Source organism: Elgaria multicarinata, chromosome 5 (genome assembly GCF_023053635.1).
Source record: "Elgaria multicarinata webbii isolate HBS135686 ecotype San Diego chromosome 5, rElgMul1.1.pri, whole genome shotgun sequence".
Lineage (NCBI taxonomy): Eukaryota > Metazoa > Chordata > Lepidosauria > Squamata > Anguidae > Elgaria > Elgaria multicarinata.
The window spans coordinates 25,483,338-25,508,455 of record NC_086175.1 but is presented as its reverse complement, the minus strand read 5'-3'; positions in this window follow the sequence as shown (position 1 = coordinate 25,508,455).

Below are 25,118 nucleotides of genomic sequence, written 5' to 3'. Positions count from 1 at the left end.
ATGAGGGCAGGAAATTTGTGGGGCAAAGTTAGGGATGCAGGCTGAAAGCCAGCCCTTGCAAGTTATCTATCTGGCTGGCTCTTTTTCCTCACCCCCAAGTTTGCCACAGCAGCATTTGGGAGCAGGAATTTCAGGAGCCTTTGGATTGGCTAAGATCAATTACTTGGGTTCTTCCAATTTTCAAATTAAACTGAGGAGGCGTTTTGGATGCCTACTCTTCTCTAGTTGTAAGGAAGCCAACACGCCAAGCCTGACAGCAAGCTTTACTACGTGGAAGACATGGAAACAAGTGTAAGTTAAGTGCTCCAAAGGGACAAAAAGGATATAATCCCCTATGGCAATCTGTTTCAAGCTTCGAGACTTAAATATGCAGTTAATACATATGGGCAGGTGTAAAGTGCGAATTAACCAACACAAGTTTTTTCTTAGGTCTTTGAAAAAAAATAATACTTATAGGTTGTTGGTTTGAAATTTTCATAAAGTTGGTCGCTTTGGGATGAAGAGCTATCAACAAATACCAGACAGGATGTGATGAAAAACAGCAATTACTGCAAAAGCTATTGGGCAAATTTCTAACACGTACAGGGAAGAGTACTTTTTTCCCTGCCATGCCCAGGAGTTGACCATCTCTGATTTGTCTTCTGTGAATAGGAACGACACATTTCCTTGGATCCATTTACAGTTACGCCCATTCAACTGTAACTCAAAGGTAGTGAATTGCTTGCTGTAGTCATTGGTCTGTGAACACAGAGTATGCTGAAGTGTTTGTGCTACCAGACATTTAATCTAATAACACACCCTGCCTTGCTAGATAGAGGGTATCTGATCTGAAAATAAGATATCCTTTGAATTTCAACATTACGTCATATAGTGCCCTTGACTACAATATATAGCTATAAAATAATGGCATATGCATGACAGCAGCATAATTGAAACCTAAATTTTGGAAGAATAAAAAGGGAATGCATTTCCAAAGTCAAACAGTGTGTAATACTCTCAAGAAGAGAGAGCTAAAATTTTGGCAAGATAACTTAACAGTCTGCACATCAGTATAATATGCATCAGTGTAATGTATTGAATCTGTAAGGCAGACAAATGATAGCACATTTAATTTTAGAAATGATATGGCTATTTCTATCCTAGCTTACACCATCTTTATTGTGCTTTATTGTGTTGCTATGTGAGGCCACAGCTAGACCTAAGGTTTATCCTGGGATCATCCAGGGTTCGCCCCTGCCTGAGCACTGGATCCCCTGTGTGTCACTTAGATGAACAGGTTTGACCCCTGGACGATCCAGGGATAAACCTTAGGTCTAGCTATGGCCTGAGTCTTCCCCTGCCCTCCACCCCGCCCCTTCTGCTTTGCACTTGGGATCTTGAAATTATTTTCCTCGGTTTACCTTTTCTGTGCAGTGAGTTGCTGGTGGAGCAGACAAACATGGACTCAGTGGAGGACTTCTGTTTTGTTGAATAGGTCAGAATCACCACCCAACCCTTTGTTTTGAACTCATGACCTTGAAGCAGACCCTTTAATTCTGCCTACGGTGATCCCTTTATTCTACCTATGGTTATCTGCCCTATCCTCTGCCCAAACAGTCCCAGTGGGTACCAGCCACCACTGTCCAGTAAACCTTGTTAACTTGGACTTTCAAAATGCTTTTGACAAAGAGCTTCTCTAAATGAATGATTTATTGCACACTTTTGATTGGGCACTCATGGACATTTGCGGGTCCATTAAACGACATCGTTAACAGCCACACACTTACTTTTAGTTGGAGCGCACATGCGCTCATCACCATTAAAAAAGTGGTGGGCATGACACCCCTCCTTCCTTCTGGGATCTTGGGCATGCGTGTGGACAAAGGGGAGGATCTCGCGAGCAGACCATAGCAAGATCCTCCCTGCTCCCTCTCAGTACTGGTGATTGGTGCAGAAAGGGCCATTCGTTAGTGGGATTCAGATGACACCCACCCACCCCAAATGCATTAATTGTGCATCAGAATGGACACTGTGTCCATACATAGAGCCCCTTCTGACATTCTCCCAACATGTGGATGTTTGGGGCATGGTCACTGGGGAATCGGCAGCAAGGGGTGAGGCTAGACCACATGGTGGTCATCTGAACTCCCTAGTCTAAAAGCTGCTTGTGGCTTTCTGAGAGTTCGGTAGGAATATGCAAAAAAAACCAAAAACCAAAACAAAACAAATAACCTAAACAACCCTCACAGTGAGCTATAAGACAGCTACCTATCCGTAGTTATCAGGACCAGCTTTGTTGGCCTGTATGGATAATATCTCAAGAAAACAATTTAGAAATCTGCCTCCCTGGGTGATAACTCACCAAACTAAGGCACCATTTTCTTCCGTTTCTTCGAGGATCCATTAATGATAGCCTTGAAGTGTACATTCAGTTATGCTTATTTTCATGTTTACCCAAAGGAGACCTATGGCTTCTCCACACAGGGCTCATGTCGTGCAATCAAGATTAGTTATTCACAGAGGTTTGCAGGTCCCTTACACAACATCATCCTTACACAACGTCCTCCTCCTCCAGGGCCCATCCCATGGCTTATGACCTTTATCCCGCTGCTGTAAAGCGCAGGGTGGATCCGTCTTTTCTCTAGGAAGCGCTTATGAAGTGCCTTGCTGTGTAATGGCACTATAACAGCAGCACCATCTAGTGGCTCTAAAATGAAACATACAGAACTCGCCAAGAACTTATCGCACAAGACAAACAGCCCGTGTCTGCCTGTTTGAGGAGATGATCTTAATCCAGCAAAGAATTCAGATGCAGAAGCCCGGTTAAGTTGTGGGATACAAAGCCTGGTGTGGTGAAGCCCCTATTCTCTCTCCCCCACCCCACAACTATTCCCTCTATTTCAAAAACACTATGCAAGTTAAAGAATAAAAGCAGGGTTAATTTTGGCAGAAACAAAAAGGCATTCATCAAATTATTCTCTAAAAGGAAGTCTAGGAGTGCTACTTTAGTATATGGCCCTTTCTACACTTAAGGGTTATCTAAGGAAAATGGAGGGATTGTCCCTGCCTGCTCCCGGGATCCCCTGTGTGGCATTTGGATGCACAGGGACGATCCCGGGACGATCCTGGGATATAGGGCTGGTCTAGTGATGCCCTATGTTAGTGGGCCTGTAAGTATAGCCATTACTGATAAGTAGACTTAAAACAGGATGTTTGGGGCATCTGTCAAGAGCCCACTGACAAGAGCCTCCTGGACTTGTTCTTCCTCTTCACCACTGCAACCTGCTCATTATCCTGCCCCTCAGTCTGGCCCAGACCACAGTGGTGGTGAGATGGAGGAGCAGGAGATGCCGCCATCTGCTTGCTTACTGGCTCTCTGCATGTCAAGCAGACAAGCGGTGGCACTGATGAGAAACAGGCGGAAAAGCAGCAGCAGCTGGGGACAATGGCAGTGAGAAGGTAAACTTATTGAGCAGTACGACAATGGAACTGGTTACCTAGGGAAGTTGTGGGCTCTCCCACACTAGAGGCATTCAAGAGGTAGTTGGACAACCATCTGTCAGGGATGCTTTAGGGTGGATTCCTGCATTGAGCAGGGGGGTGGACTCGATGGCCTTATAGGCCCCTTCCTATCTACTATTCTATAACTCTATGAGGGTGTCTTGCACAAGGGCCCTCAAAATCCTGAAGCCAGCACTGGCTGCAAATATGCCTAAATTCCTTTTTTTTGCCAATGGAAGCTACTGCCATGATCTCTAGCATTTCCCCCCTAATTTTAGATAAAATGCATTATTGAAAGCACTTATCTCAGTGGTGACTAACGGAAAACACAACCATTTCAGCACAGTAGTGCTAATTAGTTTGGAAAACAAAGCTCAGCGTGTTCCGCTTTCTGCATCCATTCAGTTTTCTTCCTTTCCCCCCTCATTCTTTTCATGAAACGGATTGTTTTAATTAGCAAAGAAACTGTAAATGAGTACAGACATTACATACTCAAAAGGCAGATAACTAATTTATCACTGGACTATAAAGGAACTTGAGTTCTTGGAAACCCTTGTATGGTTTTCCCATTCTGTGAACAGAAACAGCTGCCCTCTGGATGAAAATGAGAAGGATCTTGGAATTGTTGTAGATAACAAGCTGAATATGAGCCAACAGTGTGATATGGCTGCAAGAAAGGCAAATGCTATTTGGGGCAGCATTAATAGAAGTATAGCTTCCAAATCACGTGAGGTACTGGTTCCTCTCTATTCAGCCCTGGTTAGGCCTCATCTAGAGTATTGTGTCCAGTTCTGGGCTCCACAATTCAAGAAGGATGCAGAAAAGCTGGAGCGTGTTCAGAGGCGGGCAACCAGGATGATCAGGGGTCTGGAAACAAAGCCCTATGAAGAGAGACTGAAAGAACTGGGCATGTTTAGCCTGGATAAGAGAAGATTGAGGGGAGACATGATAGCTCTCTTCAAATACTTAAAAGGTTGTCACACAGAGGAGGGCCAGGATCTCTTCTCGATCCTCCCAGAGTGCAGGACACGGAATAACGGGCTCAAGTTAAAGGAAGCCAGATTCCGACTGGACATCAGGAAAAACTTCCTGACTGTTAGAGCAGTACGACAATGGAATCAGTTACCTAGGGAGGTTGTGGCCTCTCCCACACTAGAGGCATTCAAGAGGCAGCTGGACAACCATCAATCAGAGATGCTTTAGGGTGGATTCCTGCATTGAGCATGGGTTGGACTCGATGGCCTTGTAGGCCCCTTCCAACTCTGCTATTCTATAATTCTATGATTCTATGAATGCATGAAAGGGGAGTATTAGGATTGCATCTACTGGGCTGGCTCTGCTCCACACATTCAAGCTCCACCCATTCAAGAGCCTAGATAAATGATAGAATAGTTTAGTTGGAAGGAGCCTATGAGGCCATCGAGTCCAACCCCCTGCTCAATGCAGGAATCCACCTCAAAGCATATCTGGCACCTGCATCTTGAATGTCTCTGGTGTGGGAGAACCCACAACCTCCCTAGGTAATTGGTTCCATTGCCGTGATGCTCTAAAAGCCAGGACGTTTTTCCTGATGTCTAGCAGGAATCTGGCATCCTGTAAGTTGAGCCCATACACCCAGGGATGCATGTCTGCTCCTTGCATGTGACCCATACCTCAATTTTTTCCAGTGTACATTGCAGAAGTCCTGGGCAAAAAACACATTGAACAATACAAATCAGGATGGGGGAAGGAGTGTGATACCAATCTCTTCCCCCCAACTAATATTTATTTCTACATAGAATCAGCATTTCCACAAGACCAGTGTCTCATTGCTTCTGTGTATATAGACCAGCAGACCCATCGCCACAGAATCATCATTCTGGCAAAGAAACTTTTGCAAAACTGATATGGTTGCTCCAGGGCCCAGAAAAGCATTGTTATAACAAAAAGCCAATAAGGGGCAGTTTTGCTCAATACTAGGAATGCTCAAGTGCTCCGACGTCCTTTGAAAAGGAAGTCTCCATGACATATCAAGAACTGCTTCTGCAACTCCCATCAGTTTCAGAAGTGGCTTCATATGTGGAAGTGAAGACTGCAGTTTGAGAAACCTTAGATGACCAGAACTAGTTGAATTATTCTTTTGATCCTTTCAAGCTATTGCATTCTGTCTACATTGCAAATCTTGCCGGTTTATATATTGTGTATTTAATTACCGTCCCTGACCTTTTGGAATACCTGTAGAGACTTTTCTTTTAAGTGTAATATATGAAAGCATACTTTAGAGTGATGGGAATAGTTTGCCATCAAATCAAAAGATACTGGATGTGTGTTAATATACTGAGAGCTTTCCTACACAAATCACTGTATGTTATTTCGGTTTCATGTTGTTGAACTCATGTCCTGCTTGAAGATTTCCACTGTGTGAACAGAATGCTGGACTAGATGGACACTTGGTCTGATCACCACAGAATTGAGATCCAAGCTCTACACAAAGATCTTTTCTTTTCCTGCTTTTCTGCAACATAACCTCTAGGTGGCACTATACTATAATGGAGCAAGTAGGAAAATATTTTTTCTTTTTCATTCAGCAATAATACCCCACTTCCCCTGCAAAAAATGCTCTTAAAAAACAGAAACCAAACTGAAGGATTATGATGACATCTAAAGAACAATGCACAATAAACGTCTTGTGTAGAAAACTTTTGTGTTATTTATACCCTGCTCTGGTCTCTGCTTTCATTCATAAGAACCCATTTCTTCCATACATTTCCAGCAGAGTTCTGGGGACAACACTGTAAGATGTGTGTCCTGAACTGCTCTGATTGCTCAAATCTTTTGAACATGACACTTCACATCTTTCTACTGTACACCCCCATCTCTCTAAAGGTATGTTTACCCTAAATGGACTGTGTTTCATTAGGACTGAAGTCTCCTTGCTGGAAAACTATCCTCACTGCTCATCTGAACTCGCTTTGACAGACTTTGATGGAAGTTCTAGAAGGATGGGGAATCTGTAGCCTTCCAGATGTTGTTGGACTGGAACCACTATCATCTTTCACAATTAACTATGCTGACTGCGGCTGATGGGAGTTGCAGTTCACCAACACATGGAGTGCCACAAGTTCCCCACCCTTGTGCTAGGGGAATGAAAACAACTGAGACAAATAATTAGGCTGTGAGTCTTCGACCTTTAAAAACAACAACCGATATAACTAAGGCTAGATCTACACTGCTGCTTTATAGCAGTATTGAAGTGCACTGATAACTTTGAGGCACATTACACATCCCACTTTCATAGTGTTATTTCCTGCTTTTTATTCGCCATTATCCAAAATACCACAGCAAATGTCATTGTGTGTCCTATGAGGTATAAATGCTCAATGAGAGATATAACGTTACCATGATGGGATAGTAATGATTTGACACGAGGTGTAGATCTGGACTAAGGCAAATTAGCTAGACCTAAGGTTTATCCCAGGATTATCCTGGGGTCAAACCTGTTCATCTAAGTGCCACACAGGGCATCCAGCGCTCAGGCAGGGACAAACCCGGGGTGATCCTGGGATAAACCTTAGGTCCAGCTACAGCCCACGTTTGCCCTGAAAGATTTTTTGTCACCTTACGTGAGTTATAAACCAAGACGTCTGATTTCATGAGAGAAATGCTTTTTGATGTTTGACAAATTCACAGCTTGTTTTCAAGTTAGGCCATCTTACACTGTAATGTCACATTTGACCTGAAAATGGAATGTTCCTCACTGCACCAAAAATGCTGTTGCATGAAAAACCATTCTGATCATTGTCTGATACATCGGTAGTTACTCTGATAGAGTCATACAGGGGAGGGGGGGATCTCATTGTAGCTTTTGTTTTTTACATTCTGGAATGCTGTTATTTCCCCTGATTCAACGCCACTAACATGATATCTCCCTGGACTGTAACCATCTGTCTCTCTTGTGATAACGGACGCTCGTATTCCGATGTGGCAGTCCTGGTGGTCTTGCTATGGTTCCGACTGGCATGCATCCAATGACCACATCCTCCTCATGTTTGCAGGTTATAAAACTTCTTGGTTTTGAGGGTTCCTCCTTTCATCTATCTTTGGCAGGGATGCATTTCAGAAAGTGCATTTCCCTTAATTATGAAACTGGATAAACAACTTTCTCTCATATTTCCTTAAAGGCCCCCAATGTATCAGCCCAGCGAAAAGAAGCCTTGAATTGTAAAAATGCATACCTTAATCATATTGCGTTAAGCATGATCCATCCATCATGCTCAAAGTTGGGTCTCCGCACCTGCTCAGAGGTATAATATTCCTTTCAATCATGTTGATTCATTTGAATAATGTTCCTTGAATAAGGGCAATGATTTATTTTTTTATTTTTTTATTTAAGGATTTTTATGCCGCCATTCAGCCAAAAAAGGCTCTCACGGCGGCTTACAAAAGTATTTCTTGACAGTCCCTGCCCACAGGCTTACAATCTAAAAGTCATGACACAAAAGGAAAGGGGATTGGGAGGGAGGAGGAGGAGGGGGAAAAGGAAAGCAAACTCAGGCACTACAATCTTAGTTGGAAAGTTCAGCAGTTACAGGTGACAGCAGGAGGGAGGGGGCTCTCAGCTGGAGCTGGACCCAGGCACGGTGGAGAGGTGCCTGGCTGCTGCTTCCTCCCTCACTGGTGGCCTCTGCAGAGACAATTTGTGGGGACTACGACGACACACATTAAATTTTTTAGCCACCATAGACTTTCTATGAAGAGGAGGGTAAGGGGACAATCCTATACATGTTTAGACAGAAAAAAGTCCTACAACTCCTATCCTGGCTGGGCTATGCTGGGAGTCATGGGGCTTTTTATATATCTAAAGTTGCATATGATTGCACCTTAAAGATGTTTAAATGAAGAAAATACACACAAATAGGTACAATGATTTACATCTGGAGAAAGGTGTAGGAGGATACAGGTAGCTCTCCTATCCCAATAATACAGCTGCTTTTAAGCCAAGCGGGCTGGGGAGGGGGAGATATTGGGAAATCCAATCACATGTCTACCGTGTCACGTCTAATTTTGACCTTCATCCCTCCCTCCCACCAGCTGTATTACACATATGGGACACCATCTGCAGCAGGCTTCCTCAACTGGGTGCCCTCCAGATGTAGTGGACTACAACTCTCAGCATTCCTGACCATTGGCTGGGCTGATGGGAATTGAAGTCCAAAACAACCAGAGAGCACCAGGTTGGGGAAAGGCTGATCTCCCGGCATTGAGACCCACTTCAGTGAGCACTGCACAAAAGCTGCTGTAAGGGAAGCCTTTGCAGCAGCAGATATAGCGTACGGAAAAGAACTTGCAGGAGCAGAACTAAAATAGCCCAAGAAGCTTTGAATGCTGATGGTCTGCTAAAGTACAGGAAGCACCAGAGTCACAGGCTCTTTTCTTGTTCCGAAGGATATCCCTTGCTCACAACGAACTGAAATGAAACTGATTTATCACTCCCAAATGGATGGACTAGTGATGTAAGCAGATAACATAAGTTGGCAGTTGGTGTTTCTTCTATTCAAACCACATGTCAGTGTGGTGTTCTCTTATCAGTCACAATAAATATATTAAGAGGAACTATTTGCGACACCTCATGAATATGTAGAAATAAGAGTTATACATTTCCTATTTGTTTCTTGTAAGGCCAGAGACAACTTTTTCAACTATTGGGCTTATTTATTTAATTAATCAATTTTATAAAAGAAGGTTTAATAACATTATTGCAGATGAAAGTTGAAGTCCGAAATATTATTGGGAGTAGTGGTTTGTTACAGGGGTGGGCAAAAGATAGACCACATCTTAATGGTGGACCACTGGCCAATTTCCAGTGGATCACCTAGTGTCTGCTGATTGCTGGGATTTGTGCAAAAAATACTGGATTTGCTGGACCTTGGGCTGATTCAACTTAAGTTTTTAAGCAAGAGAGCATCACTTAACAATGAATGCCTTACTTGTTAAGAGATCTTAAGTAGGCAATTTTGCTTTGCAAATCAAACGCAGCCTTCCCCAACCTGGTGCCCTTTAGATGTTTTAGACTAGAACTCCCAAAATTCCTGACCATGCTGGCTAGGGCTGATGGGAGTTGAGGTCGAAATCTTCTGGAGGACATCAGGCTGGGAAAAGGCCATTTAACATATTGTGGAGCATGGGCAAGGCCAGCCTAGTGGATTTTCTACAAGAGGCATTTATTGTGTACCTGTCATTCCCTACACATGGTTGTTTATGAGTTCTTTAGATGATGCCGTGACTCTCCAGTTTAACTTCTATGTCTCACCAGCACTTTTGGTGAGGGTTTTTTTTTTTTTTTTTTTTTTAAGAGCAGGGAAAATGCAGCATTTAATTGTAAAAGTGAAAAAAAGTGTGATTTCTTCTTGTGGATTTGTGCTATTCCACTAAACCACAGCACCACCTAGAGGTTATGTATCCAAAAAGCAGGAAAGGAAATGCTACCCATATAGTGTTCTGGTCTCAATTCTGTAATGAAACTGTAAGTAGATGCAGTGTATTAACAGCCTCTCATAGAAAAGCTTTAAGATATTTAACTACCTGAGGCAAAACAGCACATGGTCTCTCCCCCCCCCCCCCGCCCGGTTTCCTGTCACTGTCATGGTACCTTAGGTTGGTCAACTTATTTTGGCACCTGACACAGAAAGTCCCACAAGTTCCTCTCCCTGTGAGTAAACAAACAACAACAACAACGAAAAAAATATTCTGGCCTTTAGGGCACTCCATATCATCTCCCTGAGGCATCTGCTTCACTCTGTCTAATGGTAGGGCTGTCGTGGGAGATTCTAGGGTTTGTTTGTTTGTTTGTTTTTGAAATAGCTACATGAAACTGGCCATCTCACTGCTAGTCTATTGAACCCAGATCTGTAGAGTACGGCGGTGGAGTCCCTTGGTGCAAAGGAATCCTTAATTCCATTTATCCTGAGAAACTCGCTATGTGGATATGTTTTCAACCTTCCTTCCCTTCTCTCCTTGACTAGCATGTAAGTATATTTAAGAGTTTGAAAGCACAAACACATACTGGGGTTATTAAATTTAGTTTTACTGCAACGGGGGGGAGTCCTACAACACCTTATGCACACTTACTTAGGAGCAAACTCCATTAAACTCAGTGGGACTTACTCCTGAGTAGACATAGGACTGCACTGTAAGGACAGACTGGGACATTCTGGGAGTTGCAGGACTTTTTTCCTGTCTAAACAAGCACAGGATTGCACCTTAAATGGATTTGTATAGCCACTGTTCCATGCCAAAGGAACAAAACTTTTGCAAGAATAGTTGTTAGGTATATGTGGATAATATGGCTATAGTTAATGCAAGAGAAAAAGAAAAGGGAACAATAAGAAGTGCTCTCACTTAACACACACACAGTTGGTGAATCTGGGGTTAGGATTGCTTTGCCCATCCTCAGTAATTGTGGATAGAATTGTAGCTTTCCCTTTAAAGGCAGGCTCTTCTTTGTCTTATTACCGGGGGTCAAAAGTATAGAAGGGCACACCCTCTATCTAACTATATTTATTCAACATATGTTCTCACTCTGCATCATATAGATAAATCCTAGGAAAGCCTTGAAGTGTGTTTTGCCCTGTTTCATTAGGATTTGGGTACTTCATGAAAATTCCTTTTGCCCTACTATAACGCCCCCTTTCCTATTCAGGTCTAGAACTAGAGGTGTGCTCCGCTCCGATTAGAATCGGAGAATCAGAAGCGAATTGGCCTGCTCTGCCTTGCCCAGTGGCAGAGTAGAAGCGGACCACAGACCCTTAGAAGCACGGCGAAGAGAAGCGGCCATAGGCGGAGCGCTTCTCTTTTCGTGGAGCGATCCGATCGCCATTTTGGAAAATTTCACCCATAGGATTGCATTGCTGAAAAGAATAGGGGATAACTGTGTTGTTTTTTAAGCTATCTTTCTGAAACTTCTTGTGCTTAGAGAGTCGTGGCTGGGGGTCATTTTGAGCCTACTCTCAGCTCTCTGCGTGGTGGGGTTCGCCTGCTATAATTTTTGGAAAAATCGGGTAAAAAAGCGGGAGAGGTACCTTTTTGAAGTGCTGAGAGGCAGAGTCATGATCACATGATCCCAAAGTTGGAGGAGGGGATAGGCAAAACGGGATACTAGTAACTTGGGATACTGGGAAACTTCTCTTTCTTAGTTTGAACGGACTTTTCCCAGTGTTTTTTAAAACAGTAGCCCCACCAAATGCACAAACACAACCTGAAATCATATACTAAGCAAATAAATAACAGATAGGAAACACAGCACTGCTACCCACCCTAACCTTGGTGAACAACTGAATAGATGTGGTGCAAGGGGATGAGGTCCCCTAGGGCATGTGGACATGCCCAGTGCACACACACTCTCCCGCCCTTGGAGGGTCATCAGAGTCCCCCAAAGGTTAACCAGTGGAGAGAGACTAATGCCTATCATGAGTTGAAGTGTTAGTTTGCTTCTTAAAGACTGGTCCCTAGACAGGGCCAGTCAAAATTGGCATAATTCTCCCTCCCCTGGGCACATCCACTTCCCTCTTACTGGTAAAAGACAGATATAGCCTTTTTAAAAAATTTCTTCCTGTTGTTTATTCAGCAACACTGCTGCTTTTAATTCTACCCCTCCTTTGTTTATTTATTTATTTATTCCATTTTATATTTACACCCCATAGCCCAAGCTCTCCTGGCTTTTCCTCTTCAGTGAAGTCAGGCAGGCTTTCATTGTGGTTCAACTCCTTATTATTGTTGTTATTGTTGCTATTAATATTAATTAGTACTGCTATTAACATTATTATTTTGTAGTTTAGTAATGGCTGTGATCACAGTGCAGTCAATCAACTCTGAAGCAAGGATCACAAAGCTTTACTCTTATCCTCCTAGCCTCCTAGTTATGGGATGCAAAAGAAAAGGCATCTCTCTGTGCTGCTCCCACCTCACAGGGATGGTTTGCATTACTGGCTTTGAAACTATCCTTGGCTCACTTCCTTATGCCCCCAGAAATGTCTGCTGCCTGCCTGCCTTCCCTCCCTCCTCCCCTGCCTGCCTTGCAGGGATGGTTTGTGTGTGTCTTGCTTTGACTCAGGGGATAAGTCCTTCCTGCACTCACTTAGACTTTTGGAAGTTCCAAATCCATTTTTCAAGTGTGGAAGAAGATTCATATAGGTTTATCTCTACTCCCCAATTCATGGCATGTTGGGATTTCCTTTGAAATGGCCCCATTGAGCTGTCTGCAGCTTTAAATCCCTGAGATACTGGGATCTCCGATTTTCATAAATTCCCCAAAAATCAGGGGATGTTTGGATTGGCTTGAGTCTTGGCATGCATGTGTATACGTCCATGAGGTGTCATGGTGCTGAACTTGAGGTTTCTAACATGAAAATTGATGTAGTTCTAGCGTGGGACTTGATTTGGGGTGAGTTAAAAGGTTAAAGCCCCGCCAAAAATCAGGGGATGATGGGATTTGCTTGAGGCTTAGCATGCATCTGTATACAAGAATAAACTCTCATGGTGCCGAGTTTGAGGTTTCTAACATGAAAATCGATGGAGATATCGAAAGGGGTGTGAATTGGGGTTATGGGTGGTGCGTTAGAGGTTAAAGCCCCACCAAAAATCAGGGGATGATGGGATTTGCTTGAAACTTGGCATGATGGTGGATCTAGATGGCATCTGTGAGGGTGCCCACTTCAAATATTTTATCTGTCAAAATGTCGGGGAACAGTCCATGTCTGAAAATGGGGTGTCCGATTTTCATAAATTTCCCAAAAATCAGGAGATGATGGGATTGGCTTGATTCTTGGCATGCATGTGTATCCATGGATAAGCTATCATGGTGCTGAGTTTGAGGTTTCTAACGTGAAAATTGACGGAGATATCAAAAGGGGTGTGACTTGGGGTTATTGGTGGTGCGTTAGAGGTTAAAGCCCCGCCAAAAATCAGGGGATGGTGGGATTTGCTTGGAACTTAGCATGAATGTGGATCTAGATGGCATCTGTGAGGGTGCCCACTTCCAATTTTTTTATCTGTCAAAATGTCAGAGAACAGTCCATGTCTGCAAATGGGGTGTCCGATTTTCATAAATTCCCCAAAAATCAGGGGATGCTTGGATTGGCTTGAGGCTTGGCATGCATGTGTCATGGTGCTAAACTTGAGGTTTCTAACTTTAACAGGAAAAAAGTTGTAGACTTTTTTGGATTTCAATGCAAGCCTATGGGGGGGAAGCCGAGCTCCGATCCGGATCCGAGCTCCGCAGCGGAGCGGAGCGGACTATAGGCGGAGCGGGGCGGAGCAAAGCGGCCCGATCCGCAAATTGCGGATCTGGAAGAGAAGCTGATCGGGGGGTCCGTGCACACCCCTAGCTTCAGTTCCTCTCACTCTTCAGTCATGTGTGGAGGATTCAGGAGAAGGGAGTGCAACTTTATTCAGGGTTTTGGAGACAACTAGAAACAGTTAAAATCTCTCTGGTTGCCTCTCCCACTGCTGCAACATCTGGCCTGCAGTGTGAGACTGGTCCCCTTCCTTTCCCCAAGTTCTTTGCCCATGTCAGATAAAATAAGCAGGTTCTGTCCCTCCCAGCTGTCATAAAGAAAGTATAGGATGACTGAGGCCCTGTTTCGAGTGCCTTCACCAACTCAGATTCAGTGAATGGCTACTCATGAGCAGGCCTTTTCTGTGGTGGCCCCAAATTTTGAAATGCCCTCCCGAAAGAGAACCACCTGGTGACTACTTCGTTGACTTTTCAGCACCAGGCCAATACCATTTTATTTTTCCAGTTCTCTAAAAAGAATATTTAACTGCTGCTTGTTTTACTTTTAATTATATGATTAACGATGCATTTTAAAAACATATTTTTCCATGTTTTTGCTGCTTGGATATTTATTTATTCTTGTAAAATTGTTTCATTGCTTTTAATTAAAAAAAACTTTTACAAGTTTTGCAATCCTGTACCCACTTACCTGCAGAGCAAGAGCATTCAGCTCAATAGCAGTTACTTCTGAGTAAGCATGCACAGAGTTGCACTGTTAATGTATTTTAATTGGTTTAATTGTATTTGTGTGTTTTTGGTTTTAATTGGTTTTATTGTATGTCATCCTGAGAGCGACTCATAAATGAAATTTAGGACTAAATAAATAAATAAATAAAGTCACCTCAGAGTTCTCTCAGATATGCAGAAAAGTCAAGGATAGGTGACCATATGAAAAGGAGGACAGGGCTCCTGTATCTTTAACAGTTATATAGAAAAGGGAATTTCACCTGGGGCTGCAGGCATACAAATGACTCCTGCTGAAATTCCCTTTCCTATACAACTATTAAAGATACAGGAGCTCTGTCCTCCTTTCCATATGGTCATCCTAGTCAAGGATGAACCTGGTTCTTTTAATTTGTATTTTCATTCATGGGCCAGAAAGAGATTTGTAGTTTCTCCTAGCCACCAAGTAATGGTATTGGTAGATCCCTGACTGCTAGCCTAATTAATTAGTTTTGTCTGATTTTTATGTGAAGCAGTCTCTAACTGGTGAGAAGCAAATAGTTAATGCCAATTATGAAAGGAGAGGAAAAGTTTGAAAATTTCTATTACTTCGCTTCAAAGCAATTTGTTATTTTTAAGTCCCCATTGTACCGCGCATAATAGCATTTGCCTGCTGTTACACTGTTCCTGAGATCTGTGGCCAGCTGATGCATTTCGCTGAATTCCATTTGCAAATTCTGTCGGTCCCTAATGACGAGTGACCTCAAGCCTGTTCCCTAACCTGTTCTTACTATCTTTAACTGGTACAGTAAAAAGGAAGCAGACTTTTTAACTTAAAATCACCACAGCCTTTTTTGTTTTGTTTAATTCATGTGGCTGACAAACTGGCACTGAAAGATTTGACTGCTGAGATCTTGCAACCTGCTGGGGATACCGTCTGGATGGCGCAGTGTGGGTCAAATCCTTTTCATTGTGTTTGCATATGTAGCCTCGCCGGTGTCAATAGATGAAAGCCTTGCCCCCATTAAATTGAACAGTGGGTTGGGTGTTGATTTCCATAGGGGCCTTGCAACAAGGCTATCTGTTTGAGCACAGTACTGGCTCTGAAAGCCCATTGAAGTCACTGAATATTCCTTATACTTTTGGATGGTTGGATAGATCCCTTCAGTAAGAGAACAGGGCCCTGAATCACATCTGTGCTTCTACAAATGAATAAAAGGTAAGAGTAGCTTTCAAATCACAGCATTATAACCTATCACAATAGTCACAGCATGAGCTCAGGTGGCTCTTTACTTTATTCCCTCAGACAGTGTTTAATTCAGTCTCATTGGTTCTGTCATATTTAGTTCAGAGTCTAAACTAATTATATTTAGAGAGCAATCCTATGGTCCAAGGAGAGTATCTCAGGACCATGAGATACTTTGGAGTCCCCCCTTTGAGGTTGTAGACACTGCTACAACCTCAGAAGGGGGACTTTGGAATCTGACCCCCGCCCCATGTTGTCACAGCCACTGCAGAAAGGGCTGTGCTGTCAGCTTCCCAAGGTTGCAAATGTAGCCTAAAGGGAGGGGAAAGGAGGCATTCCGGTGGGTGAAGAGGGGAGCAGAGAATCTGGGATACAAGAAATCCTATGGCCCCTTCAGCCCTGATCCAGCCTTCGCCAGCACGCCTCCTCTAGACAGGCTCATCTAAAGGGATAAAATGTAAACAAGTTGCCTCCATACTCCTCCCACTTTACTGGCAACAGCTCAACAAGGCATTTGATACTCAGAAGCCTCGGAGATAAAAAGCCTTTTGTCTAACAAGATTGCACCCTTAATTTATTTGTTTTCATATCAAATCCTTAGGCAATGGGGGACTGGATAGTTTGCAAATCTCAAAATACATTTCTGTAAAATTAGACAGATTACACGTTCAATTTTTTTACACATACACACACACACGAGATTTCTGACTATTAACAGACAGCAGCTAAAGACCTTTCCCCCCGCAAAATATTCTCTGTACCACGTGTACAGAAGTGTTCATATCAATACGCTCCTGATATTTAGCTTCAGCACTTCCTTTATTTAGACATTTTAACAGAATGTTCTGAAGGTTAATTAAATGTTTAGATTAAAAATGAAATAACAGAGGCAAAATAAAACTTTTCCAGAAACTGTCAAAAACCAGATATTTAAGCCCGCCCCAAAACAGCAACAATTATTGTTATTTATTTATTTATTTATTTAATTTCTATTCTACCTTTCTGCCAAAAAAAAATGACACTCGAGGCTAACAGAAAAATGGCTAATAGTAAAATCCAGGTTTACAAAATCTTGATTAAAATATGGCATAAAAACAAATAAATAAAAAATCCATATGGTAATATAGTATCATTCTAAGGCTATAAATCAGTGTTACTTTGAAGTAAAAACGGATACATTTTTGAGGTGGATTAGGTGGGGGAAATGGGGTGGGGGTTTAGTTCACATGCCAATACATCTAGAGCAGGATGAAAGCTTCTTAATCACCTACGTTCATTCCCCCTCTCAGGGCAGGGGTAGGAGAAGAGGAGATGTAGGCCATTTCTACACCTGCCTTCCCCCCCCCCCCCGGATCGTCCCTGTGCATCCAAATGACACACAGGGGATCCCGGGAGCAGGCAGGGACAATTCCTCCATTTTCCTGGGATAATCCTTAGGTGTAGAAAGGGCCGTAGTCAGGAGTTTAAGCGGGTTTTTTGGTTTCCAGACTGATAACCTGTGCGACACCAGGAAGAAGCTGGTGTGACATGACTGCTGCAACAGCAATGCCTCTATCCCTTCCCATTAACACACCGTAGCCCCATCTTTTCTCAGGCCCAGATGTTGGCTTGAACAGATAGAATTTTCTAGAGCATTCCACAACATGCTCATTATGATGGAGACAGACAGTGTATTAAAACTGAAATTCGAGTTAATAATAACAATAATTAATAATATATTTATTTCTTACCCGAGGTTTTAGAAACTGCAGCCTACATTTACTTCACTTTTTAAAATTATTGATTCTTCAACTCTGTGTTCTGTGGTTTAATTTGATATCTCATTCTATATCTATAAGGGCCCCAAAAGCTTATTCAAAGGCTGGCATTGACTTTATTGCTAGGATGTAAATGCTTGGAATGAACACAGACTTAGGCCCTTTCTACACCTACGGGTATAGATGGAGGGAGAGGGGCGATCCCAGATTTACATGCTTCCAGGATCATCGCCCTCAGTCTAAACAGGCTGCGTGACGTCACGGGCATTGCGTCCGTCATGGCCACCATTTTTTTAAAAAGGGCCAGAGCTGGAGCACACTTGCACTCCAGCAAAAATTAAAAGGTAAGGGGGGAGCCCCGCCCCCGCCCCAAGGATCCTGGACTCCCCCTGTCCCAGCTCCTTTCCTCTAATGACCCGCAGTATTCATAGGGAAGAAGACGGGACGGGCACCCCCACCGCCCGCAGTCTTCGGGACTGTCCCGGGACCGCATGTAAAACCAGGATAACTGAAACAGAAGGATCATCCCTCCCTGATCTCAGGATCCCCAGTGCGTCATTTGGACACAAAGTGATGATCCCTGGTAAAATGGCTGGTGTAGAAAGGGCCTTAGGAAACAATGCATGATTCAGCCATAGTGAAGCACTCCTGAGAAGGAATAAAGGCACATGGGAACCGTGAAATGGTGAATTTTAGCTATAAAAATTATGAACAATGCAATCTTATGTACTCAGACATAAGCCCTGCTGGGTTGAATAGGACTTTCTCCAAGATAAGTGTATATATTAGAGTATTAAGCAGCCTACACCAACCTGATCTCCAGATGTGTGGACTACACCTCCAGCATCTCTTGCCAGGGCAAGATCTACACTACTGCTTTATAATGGTATTGAAGTGCACTGACATCTGTTTTGGGCAACTGAGTTGGAAGGGGATATGGAAACAACGAGTGTTGAGAAACATGACCGTGAGGATAAAAGGAAATTATTATAAGCTCATCTGGAGGTGGTACCTAACCCCAGTGAAATTAAATATGATAAACAAGACGAATTCGGCATTATGTTGGAGAGGTTGTCAAGAGAAAGGATCATATTTACACATGTGGTGGGAATGTATATTTGTACAAAAATTATGGAAAATGGGATAAATGAGATAAAATAAATTATAGGAATGGAGATAGAGGCGACACCAATTGTGGCATTGTTATCGGTGTATGGTGAATTGAAATGTAATCAAGAGATAAAAGAATTGATAACAAATTTGTTAACAGCAGCAAGATTAATGATATCCAGGAACTGGAAGGTTCAAGGGGATTATCATATAGAGGATTGGTATAAAGAAATATGGGATATTGCTATTAATGATAAATTAACATGTAACATCAGAGTTAGAAGAGGAATGACAAAAACGAATGATTTTGAAATAATATGGAAACAGTTTTTGGATTTTGTATTATTAAGGGGGAGAGGGAAAACACCTCCAGAAGAATCAATGAGATTTTGGAAATCAGAATAAGATCCCTGGGTTGGGGGTGCACTTTAATGTTAATCAATGATTAGATAAAAGAAGAATTAAGTGAAGACAATGTATGTTTATTAGTTTGTTTAAATATGTATTATTATGTATTATGGGGTTATTATTATACATCGTATTGTTTGTATTGTTTAGAAGCATGGTTATTATGTAGTTATAGAAAATCAATAAAAACATTTTAAAAACAAAACACAAAACACAACTGTTTTGGTCCAGGACACATTCCATACACCGTTTTCAAACTGCCTTCAAAGTGTTTTATCCTGCTTGGTGTAGATCTGGCCCGAGGATGGCTAGCTGGGGGATTGCTGGGAGTTGTATTCCAACAGCTGGAAGGCACCAGGCTGGGAAAAACTGTAATTAGGATTTCATCCTAATACATTAATACATAGGAGTAGCCACAGGTCATTTCTTGTAAGAGTTTTTATACTTGGGTGTGAATGCCCAAATACAAAAATACACAATTGGCTTGCATGTATTATTATTGTGATTCCTCCTTAGACACATATACATGCCTATCACACTACAGGCAGGCATTGTTCACATGTCCGATTCTCACCCAGCCAGTACGGCTTGGGTGAGGGTCGTCTTTGTGGGCGGGAAGGAGCCACTACTTAGCCAGGACTTCCTCCCTTGGGGCTTTCTAGTGCTGTAGTCTGCTGAGCACCTGAAAGCTGAACAAGGGGGTGTCTATACACCCTATTTACCCATTGTGGCTGTGCAATGGTGCTGTGTTGTTTATATGATGCAGCCTCCAACTTGCAGCAAGGATGGGCTTTTCCCCCAAAACTGCACTTTTTAAAAGTGTTAATTTACTGCGACTTTTTCCTTGGCTCTGAGGTCAGCACATTGTTTTTTCATGTTTTGCCTCAGTTCCGGTTATACAAGTGGGTGGACTGGTAAGCATTTCCTTATCAGGGTGGGCTTAACAACCCGAATGGCCGCTGGTGTTGTGGCTTATAGCCCACACTCCCTCCTGTTGTCTAACATTTCGCTTCTGCCTCACAGCAACAAGGCTGTGGGGTTTTGAGGGAATGAGATGTCAACACGTCCTTGTATAGAGACTCCCCAAGACATTTGTTTTGTTTTGTTGTTAAAGCCCTCCTCTTTCAGGTACTCAGCGGCAGCAATACAGGAAAGCCCCAAGGGAAGTCCTGGTTAAGTCCACTCGGTTAGTGGTTCTCAACCTTTTGTGACAGGCAGGCACACTTACCACTATTTTGTGTCTTACATCCTACCTGGTCCCCACCAAGATAGAAACAAAAAGTCCACTTTTTCAAAGAAGGACCTTTATATCTTTACAGGCATTCTGTTCAGGAATCATCTGTTTGCTTGCAAGCATTTCATGATGGATTATACGGCATGTAACTTGCAAATTTGATTTTTTTTTTTTGCAGTGATTCCAGAGTGCATGGCTTCCATTGCAGCAGCAGCAGTACAAAGACCCACAATGTTGTTACAGTTCAGGTCATTCTTTGAAAAATATACATCATTAATGTGAGATATCTCTTCAGTTGTTGCTTGTTTAGGGAGTTTGTAAACCATGAATACATCCTCAGGCATTTCCCCTTCACTGAGATATCGAACAAATCCTGTTAAAATTGCACTTTTCAAAATATATGTTGATTCATCACTCTGAAGTGCAAACAACTTTGCCTTTTTCCGTTGGGCAATAAGTTGAGCCATTCATTTTTCAATGTGATGCATAACTGTATCACCTGAGACTGGGATTTTAGCAACCTTATTTAATGCTTCAACTCCAAGAACTTCTCTGTAGGCATCTGACATTATTGGCTTTATCAGTGTCTTTTCCTATTGCATATGGCTTTTTACATTTAGCAATCTGCAAAGAAATTAGAAAGGATACCCAAAGTGCAGCAATGCCATTATTTGCCAAGGCATTATCCATTGATAAGTCCTGGCCAGGAAGCAGCACATCAAAAAGATTTGCTGGTGGACATGGGAAATGGAGGATTAGGAGAAACACAAAGTTCCCAAGTTTACTACTAAAATGTCAAACGGTCACAGATAGATAACCAGTGGCAAGTATGGTTGCCAGGAGATGGCATGTGAATTCTATGTCCCCCAGATGGTATTTGTACCTCTGGTTGAGAACCACTGTTCTAGGAGACTTGTCAGAAAGCTGAAGATGCCAGAAAGGCTTCAAGAATAGAACATGATAAAAACTGTAAAATAAAGACACACACCCGCCCTCTGCTCAACCACCTTTTTTCAATAAGATAAGCATTAAGGCCTTGCACACTGAGAAATCTCTCCAAAATTCCCACCCTTCTCCACAATCTTTAGGTGAAGTTTCTTTGTGAACCATGAACATGCCCTCAAGCATTTCCCCCTCACTGAGACAAGGAACAAATCCTGTTGAAATTGTTCAGCCCCCCCCCCCCCCCCCGCAATGAATGGCCCAAAATAAATATAAAATAATATTCAGCACAGTGCTAGTTTAAAGGTATTAAACCATTTCTGGACTGAACAATCTGACACAGGTCCCTGGTCACTGTCTTCACAGTATGGAAAGATGTAATATATTTCTGTTTAAATGATCACGTTTTCTAAATTTGCATCTATGCATATAAATTAGCATATGCAAATCACTTGCAAATTGCTGTCCTCATGGTTTGATGATCTATGTTTTCTTTTTTGACAAGTGGCCACCCTTCCTCAAGATGGGATGGACAATAAATGTAAACAAGGATTGTCTCCAACCAGACCCTTGCCCAAATCATGTGACCTTCAGTAGCGGTACCTAGTGACTTCCTCTCACATATAAAATATTAAAATGCTACAGATTCTAAGGATGTGTTTGCTAAATAGCTAAACAGAGTAGATCTGAAAATTGGATCTATGGAAGACAGCATGGGAAAGGGATAGCTGAAAGGCAGGGGAGTGTGAAAAAAGGAATGTGGTTTTTGTTTTAACTGTTTTAATTGTTTTACTGTTTTTAAATTATATATTGTTTTAACTTTGTTCATGGTTTAATTTGTTTTTAGCTGTGTATATTTACTGTTTTATACTGTATGCTTTTATCTGTACGCCGCCCTGAGATCTTAATGATATAGGGCAGGATATAAATGTTTTAAATAAATAAATAAATAAATGTGGTGGTAACTAGTAACTCACACTAAGAGAGAATGCGTGGAAGTGATCAGCATTGGCTAGTTTGCTGAAATCATGGATATATGCAATCAAGTGCTGTGAGTCTGTGTTTAATTGAACTGAACCCTATTTGCAGGAAAGATCTATGAGCAGATTAGATTCTTGACTATTCATCGTCTTGGATCTTTCCTTTAAAATCCACATTAATTTTGCATTCCATTGGAACGTTTTGTATTTTTCAATGAAATTTTCTATAATGAAAATCGACCTTGACAAAGACCAGTTTGGACTCATATTCTTTTTAAAAGGACCTAATGTACAATAAAGTGGGGGCATTTTTCCCCATTATTATTATTATTATTATTATTATTATTATTTACATTTATATCCCGCCTTTTTTCCTCCAAGGAACCCAAGGTGGCGTACCTAATCTCCTCTCTATTTTTATCCTCACAACAACAACCCTGTGAGGTAGGCTGGGTTAAGAGTCTGTGACTGGCCCAAAGTCACCCAGTGGGTTTCCATGGCCGAGTGGGGACTAGAACTTGGATCTCCGGACTCCCAGTCCAACACCTTAGCCACTATACCACACTGCCTCAGTTTTATGCTATATTTATCAATTGATTTGTAGTTTGTATGCATATATAAACTCTCTCTCTCTCTCTGGACTGCTTTTCACATCACAGAATTTACATATATATGCCAGAATATAACACATGTGGATAACAACCCACGTTTGCAAATGCATTTATTATACAGGTATTTGGCAAGTGAATACTCCATAGCAAAAAATTAGTTTCTCAATCTGTTTGAAGTGCTGCCCGCTCCGTGCAAATACACAAAAGCAAGACACAGAACTTTTGCTCTTCTCAATCTCTCATTTCATATGTTCTCTACCTTGTAGGCTTCTGCCTCTTGAACCCATCATTCATATATATATTCCAAATGTCTTTGTTTTACAATCCTAATCTCCTGGTGCCTACCTATCTCTCAAAAATCATTGCCTGTGTTGCTCTTTTTTGTTTTAATCTAGTTTGCATACATATGCACTAGAGTTTCCATTTTTAACTTTTAGCCCACTCCTACAGATCTCTGGAAGCTAATTTGCTACTGGGTAGTTGTTTATTGCTCGTGCATATGTTTTCCTAATATATCTTTAGTGTTTTTATACTGTTTTTTATGTTTTTGATGGTTTTTAAATTTTGTATACTTTTTAATGTTTACCATTTTTAACTGTTGTAAACTGCCCAGAGAGCTTCGGCTGTGGGGCGGTATATAAATGTAATAAATAAATATAAATATATGCTTTCCAATCAATGCAAAACAGAGTATTGCAATATAAACAAACAGTAGATCAAGAAGAGGTTTCAGCAATATGCAATCATGGGTGATGTAGGTCTCAGGCATGGACTGAGAATAGAGGTGTTTTAAATATTTCCCTATATTCATCTTTGGAAACAATCGGAGGTATCTCATTATACACGTCACACGGCTAACTTCTCCATTTGGCTAAGTACTTCAAATGGTCACTAGAGGGCAGCATGAATATAAAAGCATTGTATGTGTGTAGTAGAAGTTATAAAGGAATAGAGCAGCAGTTTCTTCAAACGAATGATTTTATACACGCTGCATTTATTGCCTGCAGATTGTTTGATCCTGTTGTTTTGCCAGAGTCTGGTCAGGTCATTTTGATTCAACTTTTTAAACTTGTGAGTGGAAATACGCAATTTCAGGCTGTTTCAGACATTGCATATATTTTTTTCCTACTTGGTGGTCATCTCGGTATAGAAAAGAATGTACTCCGTATTGTTTTAAGTGCAGCACTCATATACATTTTGCTGCAAGCAGGGCCGGTGCCAGACTATTTTGCGCCCTAGGCAAGGTGAGCTACTTTCTCACACACACACACACACACACACACACACAAACCCCAAAAAAATGCCAACTTTGATTTTTAAGAACATATGTTTCCTGGAAAAATAAGAAGCACAAAACTTGAAACTGCTAAATTTATTTTAGAGTGCAAGAAATATGTCATGCCAATTATAGCATACAAATTGGAAAGGAACATCTATGGTCTAAAATGCATTATTTAAAAGGAATATCACCTCCAAATCATCCCCCCCTCAACTCACACACGCGCGCACACACAAACTCAGCATCACTCACTCCAAACAAACACACGCATGAACACATGCATTCACTCAAAGACCCCATGCACCCCATTCACCCATACATTTTCTCTTTCTCTCTCTCTTCCGGGCGCGTTCCGGAAGTCTGAATGTGGAGCCGCCCCACCCCCACCCCCACCCCAGCGTCTCTGGCTTCGCTTCGGCTGGGCGGGCGCCATCTCGCCTGCCCAGGCCCAGCTGAATCCTCAGGCTGGGCCGGCTCACAGCCAACGTGCGTGAGTGCTGCACTGCGCCCGGCACCCCTCTTAGCTTGGCACTCTAGGCGGCCGCCTGAGCGGCCTCTATGGTAGCACCGGCCCTGGCTGCAAGAAGACTGGTCAAGCATTTCATACAATTAGTGGTTGCCCAAATCTATATTAATCTATATGACCTTAAGGTCATTAAGGCACTTGGGTTGGAGTGCCAACAGTATGCTATTGACACCCAGCTCTATTTCTCCATTACATCTGAATCAGGAGAGGCTGTGCATGACCCGGATTGGTGCTGGAATCCAGTGGTGAGTTGGGAGAGGGCCAATAACCTGGAGCTAAATCCTAATAAGATGGAGGCACTGTAAGTGAGTGGTTCCCAGGTCTGAGAATTAGAGGAATTACCAGCTCTGGATGGGGTTGCACTCACCAAAATAAGACCATAGTAAATCCATTTTGGGGTGTGGGGCGGGGGAGTGAAACATGCCGCCATTTTCTGCTGTGTGAAGGTAAAGCAGTGCAATAAAATGCCCACTGAATGGGCCCTGTAAAGAAAGAGGAAGCATTGTGGGACAGAAGGGGGGAAGCGATAGTAGGAAAATGTGATCTCTCCCCCACCCCCGGCCGCGTCTGATG